The following is an 18,080-nucleotide window of genomic DNA, read 5'->3' as shown; positions in this document are numbered from 1 at the left end:
GGAGAGATTGTACCAAGTAATTCACCTGAAAGGCTACACAACTGACCATTAAAGTAGACGCACGAACACTTTCTGTCCCTTCTATGTTTGTTTATTTGTTTATAAACTGTTTATTTGTCATTCAGTTTACATAAAAATGTATGTAGATGTGTGTTAGTATAATACTTATAATATACTACACTTTCATTATCCTATCATGATACTTTTTACGTTATGAACAAAAAACTACTCGGGACGCAGGTGTACGAACACTTTCTGTCGTAACTGTATGAGGAAAGAAATAGTTTCAAAACTATTGTCATATTACTTAGATTAATTGCTCATACGTGATTAAAAACAGCATAATAAAACAATAATTAACTTAATGTGATATAAGTTTTAATATTACTTTATGAAGTTCATTGTCATTTCCAGTCGTATTTTTGAAGTATTGACGGAAATTGATATATATGTATTGAAACAGAATGTCATACTAATTCTTTATGCACATATGTGGACTTTACCAAGAGTTATATCTCCCTGTGTGTTTTTATAGAACAGGTAAAGCCGTCCTTTCCGGTATAATGATCGGGAATAACCTGCTTAAACAATCTATTAATATGTCATGTTATTTGTTTGCCCTTTTATAGTTTTTTTTTTCTTATTTTAAAACTTCAATTGAAATCACGGAAAGGCGGGTACTGTGACTTATACTTCCAATTTGACTCCTCAGGAAACTAATAAGTTTGGTGGTTTTCAGTTACTTTTCTGATCAAACCTAGGACAAGAAACAGATGAGTGTACTGTCACGTTAAAGAAGCGTGAACCTAAAACCATCTGGTTCATAATCTTACAAACTAACACTGGGCCTTCTAATATATATTTCTCATAAAGACAGTCAGAAACAAGAACCATCTGTACTATAAACACCTTTAGTATATTTGTTTTGAATTTCGCGCAAAGCTACACGAGGGCTATCTCCGTCCCTATTTTAGCAATGTAAAACTAGATGGAATGCAGCTAGTCATCCTCAAACACCGTCAACTCTTAGGCTACTCTTTTACCAACGAATAGTGGGATTAACCGTCACATTATAATGTCCCCACGGCTAAAAGGGCGAGTATATTTGGTGCTACTGGGATTCGAACCCGCGACCCTCACGTTATGAGTCGAGCGCCTTAATCACCTGGCCATGCAGGGCCTCTTTACTATATATGTCTTGTAGAGTCCAAATCCATAAAAATGTTATATAAAAGCCCATGTAAGAAGCCTGTATTGTATATACACATTAACGAAGTAGCAAGTCTGTAGCGTAATATCATGATGTATCAATATAGTTCTTAGATTTTCGATTTTTTTCTATTTCAAAAAATGTACTTGTAGAGAGACAGTTACAACTTCTAATTTAATCTTATATAAACTTTGAAGATAAGGAGAATGCACAGAATTTGATTTTAAAATTCAAATACTTTCTTGAGGGAAAAGCAAAACTCAAGCTAAATTCTGAAAGCGTTTCTTCTGTAAGGAGCAGATAAACGTAAACTTGTTCAAGCAAAACTCATTGTGATATTTATATACGTTAGTACTTCTGAAATATTATGTCATTTCATTCGTTTTAGCCCTTCTATATTGTATGTAAAAATATAGAGAATCAACTATAACAACTAAATATGCTCATATATTCAATCCATAACACTTTAATGCATACCGTGAAATTTGTATGAAATCCTTACATGTTTCTATTTATTATTTAATATCACCAATGCTTTTGTCATCGCTTGAAGGAAATGCATTAACGACTATGAATTTTATTTCTTGAAAATGTTGTCCATATATGTATTACACATACGAAATTACTTCTTGAAATGAGCGCTAGGGCCACTTTCAGCCATAATCACACATCTCTACTATTAATTTAAGCACCAGAGAAATTAGATACCTCTATTCCATTCACTTCGAGTAACGTGTTTCATATAAAGCAGTACATATCAACTACATTATGTCTCATCTATTCTGTTGTTTTCAGTCCACTATACATGAAAATTAAGTTTCGGAAAAAAATAATCCATGAAATTAATGTACTAAAAAGAAGAGTTAGGTGAACTTTCATGTGGTATAACATATCTATATTTCTTAATGTTATTAGTTTCTTGCAAAGAGAAAATAAAAATAGAAGTATTTGTAACGTATCACGGGAAAAAACAAACCCATGCTTGATAAACCGTTCACCAGATAAACTAATTATTATAGCATAATTTCTTAATCCCCGTAAAAGCATGATATACAAGAATCCAGTTACAATTCATATTTTATTTCCAGAAAGCTCCCATTTTTATGACTTCTATTTTTTTCACTGTTTTCAACAGACATATCCATAACTTAAAAAAATGCTTAACAGTTTCGAATTCTTCTATCTTCGGACTTGAATAACATCGAAAACATGATACGTTTTAATCTTTCGCAAACCCTTTTTATTGTCCAATGAGCTCCCTCAGTGTTTTTTAAGCTCCACTTCGAACAAACATAAGCTTCTTTCTCCTTTATATCTCTAATCTCCTAGGTATTTTATTTATTGAAGTACTTTAACTTTTCTCATTCTCTATATGGGCACTTTTAGATCAACATTAATTTGTTAATAATTAAACGCTGTTTGTTCAAAATATATAATTTACATCCAAAAATTGTATCGCCTCTTTTATTAAGTTATTTTACACTTCTTTTTCTAGGTTACCAAACTTAGTTATACGTCAATCAGATTATACTGACTTTTTGAAATAATATTCACTTTCTCTTTAGCTACAAGTTTCTTCATCTCCTAAACTTTTGGTTTTTTTCACGTTTGTTTTTTTCGTTCTTATTGACTTTCTAAATCATTTGCTCTTTTGCGTATTAGAATGGTTATTTCATTTAACAGTTGTTTTATTTATCATCCATCTTTCTACGCCAAATATTTCATTCATTTGAGACAGCATTTAACGTAAATAGAAATTATACTTTGTTACCATCTGTTATAAAACATATATCCACCAATTAATATTTTGCGTTGTTTCCCAACTTGACGTAGTTAACTATTTTTTTTTACATACTTTTATTTAAATATTTTATAAATAGCAAATTCTTATTGCCGAAAAAAGTCTAATAGTTTGTTTACTTGGAATTGAGCACAAAGCAACATAATGGGATGTCTGTGCTGTGCCCACCACGGGTATCAAAACTCGGTTTCTAGGGGCGTGAGTCCACAAAGATATCGCTAGGGGTAATTCTGATAATTAGTTGTTATCAAGTAAAGATGGAATTCGACTTCTCAATGTTCTACTTTAAATTATGATCATGTTCTCTCTATTTAAATTTAAAAAAATGAATGTTTTTTTTAGTATTTAATATCAAGTCATCATTATTTTTGTGCTTTGTTTCACGCTTCTAAACAGACTCGTCCCCACCAGTGGCTCAGCGGTATGTCTGCGGAAATACAACGCTAAAAACCGGGTTTCGTAACCCGAGGTGAGCAGAGCTCAGATAGCCCATTGTGTAGCTTTGTGTTTAATTCAAAAACAACTAAATAAACTCTGCCATATTGTTAAAACATCTTGTATAGAGCAAAACAGTTATTTTTTCTGTATAATTTTCTTTTGGAAATGCTTAGAAATGAGATTTTGTAGGTACAATATCTTATGACCACATCACTGCAGGCCATTCACACAAATTTTATATTTTTATTTCTTTGAGTCGTGACCCTGTCGTTTTGTGTTATTTTATGATAGAGAAAAATCGTAAAAAATGGGAGAGTGGTAAGTTTACGGAAGTAAAATGCTGCAAATCCAAAGTTCTATTCCCCACGGTGGACACAGCAGATAGGCCAACGTGGCTTTACTTTAAAAGAAGCAAATAAAGATCAAAACTCGAGACTTCTGAATAACAAAGGCAAGTTTATTCCTGGAATATAGTCTTCTGAATAACATTTTTCGAAACTGTTTGTGCATCATGTGAGCTCATGATATAATTTGCTTCATGATGAGTAATTAAATTTGATCCACCGGAAGACGAAAATTTTAGAAGAAAATCATTAATATTTTGATGAATCTTACTGGTTACTGTTTGAGTTCCTGCATGTTTCACCCAAGTTAGTTCTGGTAAATATTTCACATGACATTCTAACAACCAGAAACATAAAGCTACTTTATACAATGTAGTTTGGTGACCTTTCCCGCAATATTTCTTGGTTTGGTTTGTTTTAAATTTAGCGCAACTCTACACGAGAATTATCTGCGCTAGCCGTTCATAATTTAGCAAAATGAGACTAGAGGAAAGGCAGCTACTCATCACCACCCACCGTCAACTCTTGGGATTCTCTTTTACCAACGAATAGTGGGATTGACCGTCACATTTTAACGTCCCTACAGCTGCAAGAGTGAGTATGTTTAGTGTGACGGAGATTCGAATCCGCGACCCTCAAATTACGAGTCGAACATCCTAATCATTTGGCCATGCCTGGCCTGCATGTTGTAAATGGCATTAAAAAGTTGAGAAGTTCAGGATCAAATATCAGTTCTACAATAAATGATATAAACAGTTATCCATCATATAGATTACTACAATAAATAATATAAACAGTTATCCATCATATAGATTACTACAATAAATAATATAAACAATTATCCATCATATAGATTACTACAATAAATAATATAAACAATTATCCATCATATAGATTACTACATTAAATAATATAAACAATTATCCATCATATAGATTACTACAATAAATAATATAAACAATTATCCATCATATAGATTACTACATTAAATAATATAAACATTTATCCATCATATAGATTACTACAATAAATAATATAAACAATTATCCATCATATAGATTACTACAATAAATAATATAAACAATTATCCATCATATAGATTACTACAATAAATAATATAAACAATTATCCATCATATAGATTACTACAATAAATAATATAAACAATTATCCATCATATAGATTACTACAATAAATAATAGAAACAATTATCCATCATATAAATGACTACAATAAATAATATAAACAATTATCCATCATATAGATTACTGCAATAAATAATATAAACAATTATCCATCATATAGATTACTACAATAAATAATATAAACAATTATTCATCATATAAATTACCACAATAATAGAAAGATAATATAAACAATTATCCATCATATAGATTACTACAATAAATAATATAAACAATTATCCATCATATAGTTTATTACTAACGTTTCAGTTCTTTCTCAGGTATTTTGGAGTGTGTTAACATTTTGTTTATCAGCTCGTATTTTCATACTGGATGACATAAAAATGTGTGTACTTTAAAGGTATGGGTGTTCCGTCAATTGCAATAAACTTGTAGATGGGATCTATTCCCCATATTCCAATCAGCAATATCAGGATTTTTTTCTTTGTAACTAATTTAATATTTAAGATAAATGAGTCTTTAACAACAAAACAAATACATAAATTAACATTTGTTCAGAGTAAAATCCCTGTAGACCTTATGTAAATGAAAAGGTAAGATCTCAATTTTAATAAAACTTTATCAACTAATAATTTGGAATTTTCCACACTAAAATTTGGTTAATAAATAAATCTTAATTATTCTATTGAGATGTTAATACATTTTAGCCACTTAGTTAAAAATGTTTTTTTTTTTTAATATATACCGAGACAAGTATTCTACCTGTAGTATCCCTGAAACTTCTCTTGCTATAATCCAGAATTGTATCTTATGTCTTATGGGTCTTAGTGCATACAATGAAGCTTAAGGCATTTATTTCATTTCATATAAAATCTTTTACACCAAGTAAGTTATGAACTAACATTTTCAGACATTTATGAAACTTTACTAGTCAGAAAATCTAATATTTGTTGCATATTGTACATGTAAACGTATATTTCTCAGTGATTTTACTAGGTGACAAGTGTTGGAACTTTCGTGAAAATCACACAGTTCTACGGATTCTTGTGTAATGAAAGCAAATAAAGTGGAAGGAAAACAAAGCACTTCTGTTTCAATTTTGTAATTATTTGTTGCTGACTTTATAAATATTCTAAGATTTGACTTTAATTTACTTTAGTGCCAATAATAGTTCTAAATCCTTCTTTTTGCTGGTCATTTTACTTATTTTCATTACGGTAAATCGTGATTTTCTTTGAATACACTATTAATGTTTGCTTGAGTTTTAAATTCGTTTGGTTTTGAATTTCGTTCAAAGCTACTCGAGGGCTATCTACGCTAGCCGTTCCTAATTTAGTAATGTAAGACTAGAGAGAAGGCAGTTAGTCATCACCACCCACAGCCAATTCTGGGGCTACTCTTTTACCAACGAATAGTTGGATTGCCTTTACATTATAACTCCCCTACGGCTGAAAGGGCGAGCAATTTTGGTGTAACAAAGATTCGAAACCGCGAACCTCGATTTACGAGTCGAGCGCCTTAACTACCAGGGCGCCATTTAAGTGCGACTTCAGTTGAAGCATCTAAACAACTTTTCAGAGGAGGAGTAAAAAATTAACCAACAGTTAAAACTCATGTGTTTACAATATTCAAACATTAAACAATAAAAGTAATTGAAAATAATGTTTTTTAAATTTGTCTGGAGTGTTCATTTTATAAATTATCAATATTTCAACTTAAAATGAGTTTGTTACCTTAGGTAACGCAAAATCATTAATATCAGACGTATCGCAGTTTTATTTACTACTAAATATCGCTGATAACACTATCTAACAAAATTGTTACATTTTCTTGTTCTTGGGCAGAAAGTGTTATTTCCCAATTGCTTATGCCTAAAGTAAACGGTAAAGACCTATTTTTCTCGTCATGTTGGGAGAATATATTTGGGAGCTGATACGTGAAAGTGATTTACATTACAGTCGCAAATCTCTAAAAACTACTCACTTCTAAACATATTTCTTTATTTGTGTAAAACTTTAGTATAAATACATGTAAATCTTGAATCATATGTTGTTTTATTCAGACCTTATGTAAATGAAACTGTGCAAATTTGCCCATTTTTACATAGAAAAAAGGTTAATTTCTAAATTTCGTTATCCAGGTCAAAAAAGCAAAGTTTGAAGGGAATAATGGCCATTTTCTGTATTTTTACAACATTAGCAATTAAGAAATAACACATACTATCCAGAAACAAAATTTATGTTACGTAGTGTAATGAGTACAAACATCTTCTGCTGGTTATCGTATGACATTGACTTTATTCGTGGAAGGTTAGAAAAAAACGCTGGAATTTTCTTAATTTTTAAAGGTGCTATTGCAAGAGTGTGATGTTTATATTGCAGAAAACCAAAATAATTTAAACATTTATTTATAACGTCTTTAATATGACACATGTATCATTCAACATAATTCGTCTTGTTTTTTCACACATGCGTTAAATGAACTTATATTCTTCGCACAAATCTCATTCTATATATTTCTCTATGTAGGATAATCTTAAAATGCCTTAGATATCCACAAGTCATTCGCATTTTAGAATATTTTAATTTAATGTTTTTCAGTTTCTACAGCGTTTTAGTTTGATTTATTGGAACACACGTAGATATCAATATTGTGTCAACAAGAAAAGTACTTCAAACTTTGCACACAAAATTACTTGTTCATTTAGATACATTGTTTCTTTTCAAACAAACGTATAATTTTTAGCTGCGGATTAGTGGCTCATAAAACAGTTCTGGGTTTGTTTGTTTTTCAAGAACAAACTTTTAACTCGTAGGTCCGCCATCTCTTGGTCCATTTGAGATCTAATTACAATTTTGAATTCAGGAGTGTCAAACCATTTCGAATGACGTATTTGCTCACGCCCAAGGTCTTACAGGTTCATTTACTCTAATTCTACCTGAAAGAATTTCAACCTGAGGGTAGGCCGGTAGAGATTTTGATGAGTAATGCTGCTGAATCGAGTATATGTGCGCCCTACACTCGGTATTGCTGGTGACAAACATATAGCTTAAAGCCCAAACATGTTAACCACAAAATTGGTCCTTTTCAGGACTTTCTTGAAGAAGGTAGCAAATAAACAACCGAAGTTATTAAGAATCAGGCCCCCACTAGTATAGCGGTAAATCTATCGATTTACAACGCTAAAATTAGGGGTTTGATTAAAAATGGGTCCGGCATGGCCAATGTGTTAAGGCGTTCGACTCGTAATCCGAGGGTTACGGGTTCGAATCCCGGTCGCACCAAACATGCTCGCCCTCCCAGCTGTTAGGGCATTATAATGTGATGGTCACTCCCACTATTCGTTGTTAAAAGAGTAGCCCAAGAGTTGGCGGTGGGTGGTGATGACTAGCTGCCTTCCCTCTAGTCTTACACTGCTAAATTAGGGATGGCTAGCGCAGATAGCCCTCGTGTAGCTTTGCGCGAAATTAAAAAAACAAAACAAAAAAGAAACAATTAAGAATCAATAAACAGCTAGTAACTATGTTACAGTTAAGTAATTATATAAGCTTTTAATCACGATTATAATACTGTGTAAAATCCTCTCTAAAGAAAGATATGCATGTAGCAAGACTGTTAACCAATGCAATACCAAAAAGGCACTCTGTTCAAAGAAGTAAGATTTAATGTTTTCAAGGCAGTAGAAATCCTTGCACAGTAACTATCTCCTCGACCATAGCTTATATTAATCCAGAGTAGTGTTTCCGTCTTCAAATTAAAAATCTGGTTAAAAAAGAAAATATTCGGATCCAAAAAGTTCTTATAGTGAAGCTAAGAACATCTTCTTATGCTAAATAACAAATATAATTAAACCAAACGTTCACAAGCTTCCTTCTTCACTTCGAACAGCTGTTGACTCACTGCAGCGTGTATTTGTATGTGTAAAAATAGCATATATAAAATGCAGTGATGTAAAAGGGTTATCTTCGGTAAAAATGGTCACCATTGTACATCAATAATTATGCCATAAAAGTGCATTACCTGCACTACTGTTCACGTGAACGCTATGCATACACCCAATGGTGGACGAGTACAAATGTGAATGATTAAATCATAGGTTGAATTTTTTATTTCAACAACTTTGTTCTAAAACGAGCAATACGAATATATCATGGTAACAAAATACATATTTCAAGGTATTTCACTTTTTGTTTATTACTTAAAAGAATGATAAAATACAGACAGCCGAGTATGCCTTAATTCAGTACAAGTTCACTGATTTTTTTATAATATGTGGTAATTGGCTGCATTGTACTTATTGCTCCATACGTGTATCCGTTTTTAACTGTTATATCTTCCACCATAACCTTTAGTTCAGTTTTATTTCCATATGTGTCTTGGCTTCTGACTAAATGCATCGATTTTTGTGGTGATTGTGGCTAAGTTTTCTTTGCGTTCTTCGCATGAATATTACAGCAATCACAATTTCTGTCACGAACACTGAAAATGTTGTATAATTTAAATATATTCTATAATTCCAACGGGTTTAGCGAATTAGTCAACGGTATCATTGTAGGCCTCTTTATATGCTGTTAATGTGTTGAAGTGAAATTATAGCTATGCAGATAAGTTCCAGAAACCTGCTTAACGTTTGGCCCGCTTTTCATATAAGACTTTTCTAGTTCTATTTACATTAGCGTTTGCTTAATTATTTCATTGAATTTCGCGCGAAGCTACCCGAGGGATGTTACAATAGTCGCCCCTAATTTTGAGGTGCTAGAGAAGAGGAAAGACAGCTAGTCAACACAAGAATTCTTGAACTACTTTTCGCAAGCAAATAATGGGACAGATAATCACATTATAACACAAACACGGTTGAAGTGGTACGCATGACGGGATTCGAACCCACTTCCTGGAGTTTGCTATTCGTGATCCATAATCTCCAGGTCATACCAAGCTATTAATTCTTAAGAATGGAAGAGTATTCAGTTCTAACTTATATATATTTATGGTTTCACAAATTAAATATGCCAGAAAAATCATAAGAGTAACAGTGGATATTCTACTTTAGACAGAGACACATAAAAGCTGTTTTTCATTTTGTTTTCAAGTCAAACAAAATCATAAATACAAGAACCTGTCTCAAGTTTTTCGTTTCTCGAAATGTTTTCACCCAAAGATTAATCACAGACAGTTTCGTTAATGATTATTTCTCTCTCAGTGAAAATATTTAAGAACTGTTTAACAGAAGATCCAACCTAACGATTCACTTGCAGTGTACCATATATTTATAAACATATCATACCATCAGAAAAATCTGAAATATTCAAATTATGGAAATAAAGTCTATGTAAAACACAAAGAAAATATATTAAAATATAATGAGCGTTTCAAAAAACGTTCCATATATATACATTTTGCATCTTAGTTATCGTGATTACATGTAATTTCGCATGAGAGTATATAACAAGTGGTCTACAATAACGAATACATTGTTACTTGAAGCTCATTAATAACGAATGTGTGATCAAAGACAAGCGGATTTCAAGTCATCTAATCAGTCTCGGTGGGAAACTAAAGCTCACGACATCTCTCAGAAACAAGTAACTGTAATTTACTTCGAGAGTTTTAGGTACTTACTAATTCTCAAAGTTATACTGAAGTCTAATAGACCGCGATTACAAATTCATTGAAGAAAGAAAGGCAGATGAGAAACCACGAGAGGCTAATGAATAAGTCAGAGCAACTAACTAATGAAGACATTCTATGGTTGAAAATAAGGGACATACCATGTATCGCTTAAAAAATACAACCAAGAGCTAACAGCAGATACGTGTTTCAAAATCTTATTTGTAACCCAGTCTTGGTACAAGATGTAATTTTATGATGGTTAAAATGTACCATATTTAATTGTTGAATGGTGTAAAACATTAAGCGTTTAGCGATATTTTCTCGGTAATTGCACAAATATACACCAAAGTTGGTGCTTTTTCATTAAATTACATGACTTGTATCTAGGAATTTTATTTCACTGTGAGATTCAGTATGAGGTTAGTATCTTACCTATAGAAAAGCCAATAGTGTATGTCACGTCATGCTTGATTTCTCGAAATAGGAGGAGTCGTAAATGGGGAGGGGATCTTGAAACCTTATAAGTGTAGTGAGTATTGGTATAACAAGCCTAAAGTAAAGACGTAGTGTGGAGTCAACTAGCTGTTTGACTACCTCGACTTTCCTGTCTCTTTGTTTCTCAAGCTTGATTTTACAAAATGTATTTATTTCAGCTAGCTATGAAATGTAACGTTAGAGTATACTTTGGAGAAGGAGTGGTAGTACTTGTCCCATCATTTCTGACAACCTATACGATAGTGTTTGAATAACACACAACTCTGTGTACTCCATAGCGGTTTGTCCGGTTGAAAATTGTTTTTATAAATTGTTTCTTTGTTTTGAATTTCGCGCAAAGCTATTTAAGGACTATCTGCGCTCGCCCTCCCGAATTTAGCAGTGTAAGACTAGAAGGAAGGCAGCTAGTTATCACCACTCATTGCCAACTCTTGGGCTACTCTTTTAGCAATAAATAATGGAATGACCGTTACATTGTAACGCCCCCACGGCTGAAAGGGCGAGCATGTTTGGTGTGATTAGAATTCGAACCCGCGATCCACGGATTATGAATGGAGTGCCTTAACCATCTGGCCATGCCGAGCCTTTTTTTACAATAACATTAGTATTACCATCATTATATGTGGTGTATGGAGCACTCTCCATAATTTATTAACATTTATTAAAGATAACATACTCTCCTTTTATGCTATAATGTTAAAAAAAAATGCCTGGCTAGTAGTAGATTCACATATTTACATTAGTTGACTGAACCCCTTTCCACTTAATACTGTGTACTTTTTCGTTTCTTGGAAACACCATTTGTCTGAATACTGTACAGAAGACACTTGAAAGTAACAGCACAAAACAAATAACTGATTGTAGCCGATGCTAGCGAGTAAAATATTGTTATGGGTTAAGGCAAAATAAAAAAAGCAGCAACTAATTCCTTTACAAGTTTCGTTTTACTTTGGCCAGAATTCTGTGTCACTAAGTATTCCACGGAAATCTCACAAATATGTATACGTAGAGAGGAAGAGAGAATTCGTATGTGTTTGTTTAATATATTTACTCTTACCATTTATTCAACGAAAGTGTAGAGTTGTAGTTTCCTTCGTTGTTGAAAGAGCTTCCTCTCAGCAATGTGGACAACATTGCATCAATCAACTCCACAAACTGCGTTGAAGAAAGTAATGTCCACTTTCAGTCTAGATTTCATCCTATATAACTTGTACTAAAAGAAATACGCACACAAAAAACAACAATAACATACAAACGACATTTTTCATACCAGAACAAAAGATTCCCAAATTCTTTGTGGCAGATGACATCACTGATACGTCAAGAGTTTCCTGTTGATTTATTTTAAAATGTTTTTCTCCAAGACAAAATTACTGAGAAACAATCCAGTGGACACTTTGGGAAGTAAAACAATAAAATAAATTCAGTTGATAGGTGGGAAAAACCTCCTTCAGCTCTCGCCTTATGATCTGAAAGATTAAAATCACCATCATCTCTGTACCTCGAATCAGAGTTATATTTTTAAATTCCGTTCAATTTTCAACTATATTTCACAACGTGTAATCGGTACATTGTATAAACTTGTGATTTCCTTTCAAATAAAGGTGTGTAATGTTTAGGTACAAGCGAAAAATGTAGACATAGTATTAATAACAATATTCTCCAGTAGTTAGAGTAATAACGACTATCACACACATGTATATATTTTAGTTATATAAAATCTTGTGTCAAATAAATTACACTCCCCCACACCTACATATATGCACAAGATGTCCGCAAATTATGTGACATATTGCAAACATGAGCCACAGCCACGAACTTATGGTGTTTTTGTAAATAGGTGTTGTAGTTCAAGTTGTTAAAGAGTGTCTTGCTAGTAATAACGAGGGGGTTAAGCACTATGATGATGATATTGTGTTACAGGAGATATTATGTGATCCTCCTCAATCATACCTTTTCTCGACCAAATCACAATACGGTGTAACAAGTAGCAGGTTGATCATAATTCGGATTTTTGTTTTCTACAAACGTCAAAACAATAAAACAATACGGCACACCTATCACCTTCACGAACATAATTAAAATATTCGGTAAATAACAAGTTCATGTGGAATTCACACTGCAATGTGGGTAAGGATTAATTACCTTCTACGAATAGGAAGTCATTTTATTGGTTCCAATACTTCCACTCTCTTACTTATTTAGAGTCTTTATTAGACCACTGAAGGAACTAAGCTGATAACTTGCAGTATGTGTGTAACATTCATAAAGTGCAAATACTTTAAATAACTAGCACTCCAATGAGATACCTAGATAAAACTAGGAATATGCCAACGACAAAAGAAAAAAACATATTGCATAAATGTTTTCCAAGTTCTGCAAAAAATATTACAAAACAGCAATTCTCTCTCAGATAAGATCTAATTCTCTGATGTGTGTTAACAGTTCTATAGCTCATTTGTATTGTACCCTTCCTACTTCGTGTATTTTTGTGTTAAAAGTTCAAGCATTTCTCCTCTTTTCGCAGCTTTGTTTTAACTTTAACTTCAGGTTCCAGATGGACGGGTAGATGTTTCCGGTGTTCATTCCCAGATAAAATATTTTTTTTCGTGGTATATCTGTCTTTCACATCCATTTTTTTTGGCATAGGATTATTTCTCTAGTTGTAATACCATTATATCATGAGTGGGACGAAAGTAAATTGCTTTATATCTGAACACCTCAAATAATAAATTCTCAAATCTCTACCATGAGAGAAAGTGTACTCGCATCGTAAGACGACTACTAGTTAAGAGATAGATTATCTGAAGTATTTGTTTTACTTCCTCTGATCTAAGACAAACGAAAGTCCTTCTACATGACCAACTGAGTTAAAGGGTAAACTAATATTTCCTTATAATCCATTTCTCTCAACTACAACATAGGTAAGATTAATCGGCGCATTTCCTTTCACTTCAAGCCATTTAAAGACTAGTTACACAGCAACAGTGAAAACACTTTGAAAAAGTCAGAGAAATAATACTTATATATATATATACACACGCATGTGTGTAAAATAATAAGTTATTTCAAAATAACTAAAATGATTCAACGGTAGCTAAGTCTCCAAAACCCAGGTTTCGATGCAAGTGGCGGACAGAATGAAAATAGTTTATTGTACTGCTTTAGTCTTAACGACAGCTAATTAATCAACTTCACTCTATGAAAATATTATGGAAAAAATTTCAAGTTTCTCATTTCAACAGTTGTCCATATTTTTACTCTATAAAATATTGCGTGTTGACAGAGTTCGAATTTGTTGTTGTTAAATTCGAGTTATGCCGAACAGTTTCTTTCTAATTTAGCTGATGTAATTTTCGTGGCAGTTGAACAAGAAAATATTTTCATATTTATAATTTTTGTCGGCAATAACTTAAAAGATATTTCCCGACTGAAAGAACGACATGGCCAGGTGGTTAAGGTAATGTACTCGTAATCTGAGGGTCGCGCGTTCGAATCCCCGTCACATCAAACATGGTCACCCTTTCAGCCATTAGGGCGTTATAAGTTGTGATCAATCCCACTATTCATTGGTAAAAGAGTAGCCCAAGAGTTGGCGGTGGGTGGTGATGACTAGTCGCCTTTCCTCTAGTCTTACACTACTAAATTAGGAGTGGACTAGCACAGATAGCCCTCGTGTAGCTTGGCGTGAAATTCAAAAGAAACCATAGCCGATGATTTGTAACTAGATTGTACGTGTCACATCGTTTATCACTGGATGTGTTCCTTATTACATCTTTCTTTTTCTTCTTCAGCTTTGCACGTAGTAAGTTTTCTTGCTGCTTTTGACTTGTTTCAAAGTGTTTATCAGTTAAGAGTTATAAGATCCTTAAGTTTTTGACCTTGTTTTCATGTTCCGTATTTGTGTGGATTACATTAAATATGTTGATATTATTTGGATGAAGAATATTCCTACGTTCACGTTCCGTATTCTGTTATCATGTTTTCTGTAGTTTCGATCACGGAAATTACTTAGACTTAGCAAGAAGAGTATTTATTAAATTTATAGAATAATGTCATTTTCGTGAAACGTCTTTGAGTTGTTTTAAAATTTTCTTTTTGTTCTTGAGCACCGAATGACCTGTGGGTTAAAACTGCACTAAAGCTTTGAATAATTCACATTCCAAGATTTGACAGAATAACTAGAAGAATCTGCATGCTATTCATATTTGATACAAGCACGAGAGTTGTAACTACACTGAAAACTATAAGCTTAAACATAGGGAAGAGGAAAAAAAATAACGCGACATGTTTTACACGTAAACATGGATATAAAATACGTTGTATAAAATTAATTTGTGAATGAAAAAATAGAAGTAAATTAGATACATTAAGGAGAAAGTATTGTTTGTTTTGAATTTTCGCGCAAAGCTACTCGAGGGTTATCTGCGCTAGCCGTCCCTAATTTAGCAGTGTAAGACTAGAGGGAAGGCAGCTAGTCATCACCACCCAACGCCAACTCTTGGGCTACTCTTTTACCAACGAATAGTGGGATTGCCCGTAACATTATAACACCCCCACAGCTGAAAGAGCGAGCATGTTTGGTGCGACCGGAATTCGGACCTGCAACCCTCGGATTACGAGTCGAACGCCTTAACACACTTAGCCATATCGGGCCATAAGGAGAAAGTATAAGCCTTAGATAATGAAATTTGCTACACATATAAAACTTTTTAACTTTTTAAGTGTCTTTGTTTTTGTCTTCCAAGAGTACTGATAAAATACGAAGCACATCTCTATCCACGTGAAATATTTTATTGGACACTATTCGGAGAAAAAAAAAACGTTCCCAACCATAAATCGAGCCAGAAGAAAAGAATCATTGCCCCATGTTTGTTGATTTCAAAGTTAACAGTAAGACCACTCCCACCTCCACTTTTAACAAAGACACTTTACATTCGACATAAATATGTGAGCATGCGAAATGAACAATGAACAAGTTGTATCTCTAGGTGTTCATAGTGAATTACATACTTATGAACATAATGTAATAGAGATCGTTCAACGAACATTTTTATGACAGTCTTTGAAAAGGTACTCAATTCCATTTGATTATGCTTCGTTATAAAACCATGCATAATATTATATATGAAGTCATTTAGCTTAAAGAACGTTACCGTTAACTTTATACAAGGCAGCAAGTACTTCAGTTTGCAGGATACACGTGTCAACAAAGAATATGTAACCAGGACTTCAATTTACAAATAAACTGATGTAATACATAGTCTTGGATAAAATATTAGCATGATATTCCATATTGGTGTTATTATCTACATATCTGGAGTAATTATTGACTAAATGCCCAAGTAGTAACAGAAAAGGTTGTTTATGATTGGATAAATATGTATGAGTTGTTACTCTTGTCTGCATGAAGTTTTCTAAGCATCTCTTCACCACAACACAAATACATACCTGTTTTGTATAAAATGGTGTGCTTTTGGTGTAATCTTTTCGAAACAGTCAACATTTTGGACTTGGCGTGGAGTGATGCCTTGTCATGTGCCAGAAGTTATATGGCATTAAATTATTCGACTGTCTATAAACTGTAGAAGAAAACCGACTTTTCCAGAACATTAGGGTATATCCAATGTACTGAATTCAGAATCCTGAAATGTCATCAAATTGCAGAAAACGTTGTTCCAGGAAAGGGTGCTGGTAGACACCGAAAGACTGCTGCCCAAAATGACTTGATCATGTCAAGGTCAGGAAAAGGTTTTGCAACGCCTTACAATAGGAATGGAATAAAAGCATTCATTTCAAGGTGTCCAGAAGAACAATAAATAGGAGACTGATCAAACGAGATTATTTTTGCAAAAAGGGCAAGCTGCAAACCGATATTAACGAGCATTCACCATAAGGGGCTGGTGCAGTACACATTTGCGCTGCTATTCATTTTAGTGTATAAACTGCTCTTTATATCATCCAGGGAAACGTCATTGGCGCCTCCTATAGGTATTATATGGAGGCGATATTTCTGTCATATGCTAGGGCAAGATTTGTATAAAAACTTCGTGTTCCCAGATGACAATACCACTGTCCACAGAGGACGTATTGCACAGGATTATCTCAACCAGGAGAAGTTAAAACATTGACATGGGCAGCAAAGTCTCCATATTAAAATCCCATCAAGAACTTTTGAGCAGAACTGAAACGGAAAATTTCTAACCACGACCCTTAACCAGTTACTTTAGCTGAATTGCAGCACTTCTATTGAAAAGCTGGAACTAAATCACAGTGGATTCCATCAATAACCTTATCCACAGCATACTACGTCGTGTTTTGGTGGTTATTAGAATACTAGGGGGCCAACTAAGTACTGAATGTTTAATGAGAACTGATACAAGGTTACAGACGTTATTTATAATAATTTATTATATGTTGTCATTAAATATGTTTTGGTGAGGTTTTATTACAGTAGGTGAAATGCAGAACAATACGCCTCTCTAATATAATTGTTTGTTGTTGTAATAAGTCGTTCATGATGTTAAAAGAACCTGTCTCGCTATACAAATTACAGGTGCAGGTATAATCTGTAGATGCAGAGGGGGTGCAGTACATGTTTGAGCAGCTATTCCAAATGGTGGAAGAACTATCCTACATATCCTCCAGCGAAACATCAAAAGCGCTTCCTCGAGGAATCACACTTAGGCGATGTTTCTGCTATTAGGCAATACTTTTGTGTTCTAGGAAGTTTTGTAAGGTTTCGTTGTAATAGGTGAAGTGCTGAATTATGTATTTCTTTACATGTATTAAAAATGTGTTTGCATTTCTAATAAATAACTCATGATGTCTATAGAACCAGTCACATTTTACAATTTACATATGTAGATGTTAAATATAACAAGCATTTTTCTGCTTGACAGTGCTAAATATAATTGTATTTCATCTTAATAATAACACTATGTAACAACATTTTTACTTTTTCTCTTGTTCCTCGGTAGTAAATGTTGTTTCCCAATTTCTATCCCTAAAGTAAATGGAAAAGACCTATTTTTCTCT

General features: G+C 33.2%; 1 long non-coding RNA gene across 1 annotated transcript in view; it reads left to right on the top strand.

Annotated features, from left to right (window-relative positions):
- The window catches only part of LOC143246018 (uncharacterized), a 71,067-nt gene extending 53,209 nt beyond the window's left edge, over positions 1 to 17,858 (top strand). The window contains exon 2 of the long non-coding RNA XR_013025727.1: positions 17,599 to 17,858. This is a non-coding gene — a long non-coding RNA (uncharacterized LOC143246018). The remainder of the gene's footprint in view (positions 1 to 17,598) is intronic.
- The last annotated feature ends 222 nt before the right edge of the window (positions 17,859 to 18,080 follow it).

Source organism: Tachypleus tridentatus, chromosome 3 (assembly GCF_004210375.1).
Source record: "Tachypleus tridentatus isolate NWPU-2018 chromosome 3, ASM421037v1, whole genome shotgun sequence".
In the NCBI taxonomy this organism is placed as follows: Eukaryota; Metazoa; Arthropoda; class Merostomata; order Xiphosura; family Limulidae; genus Tachypleus; species Tachypleus tridentatus.
Note: the sequence above shows the minus strand (reverse complement) of the source record. Positions and strands in the feature narration are given on the sequence as shown.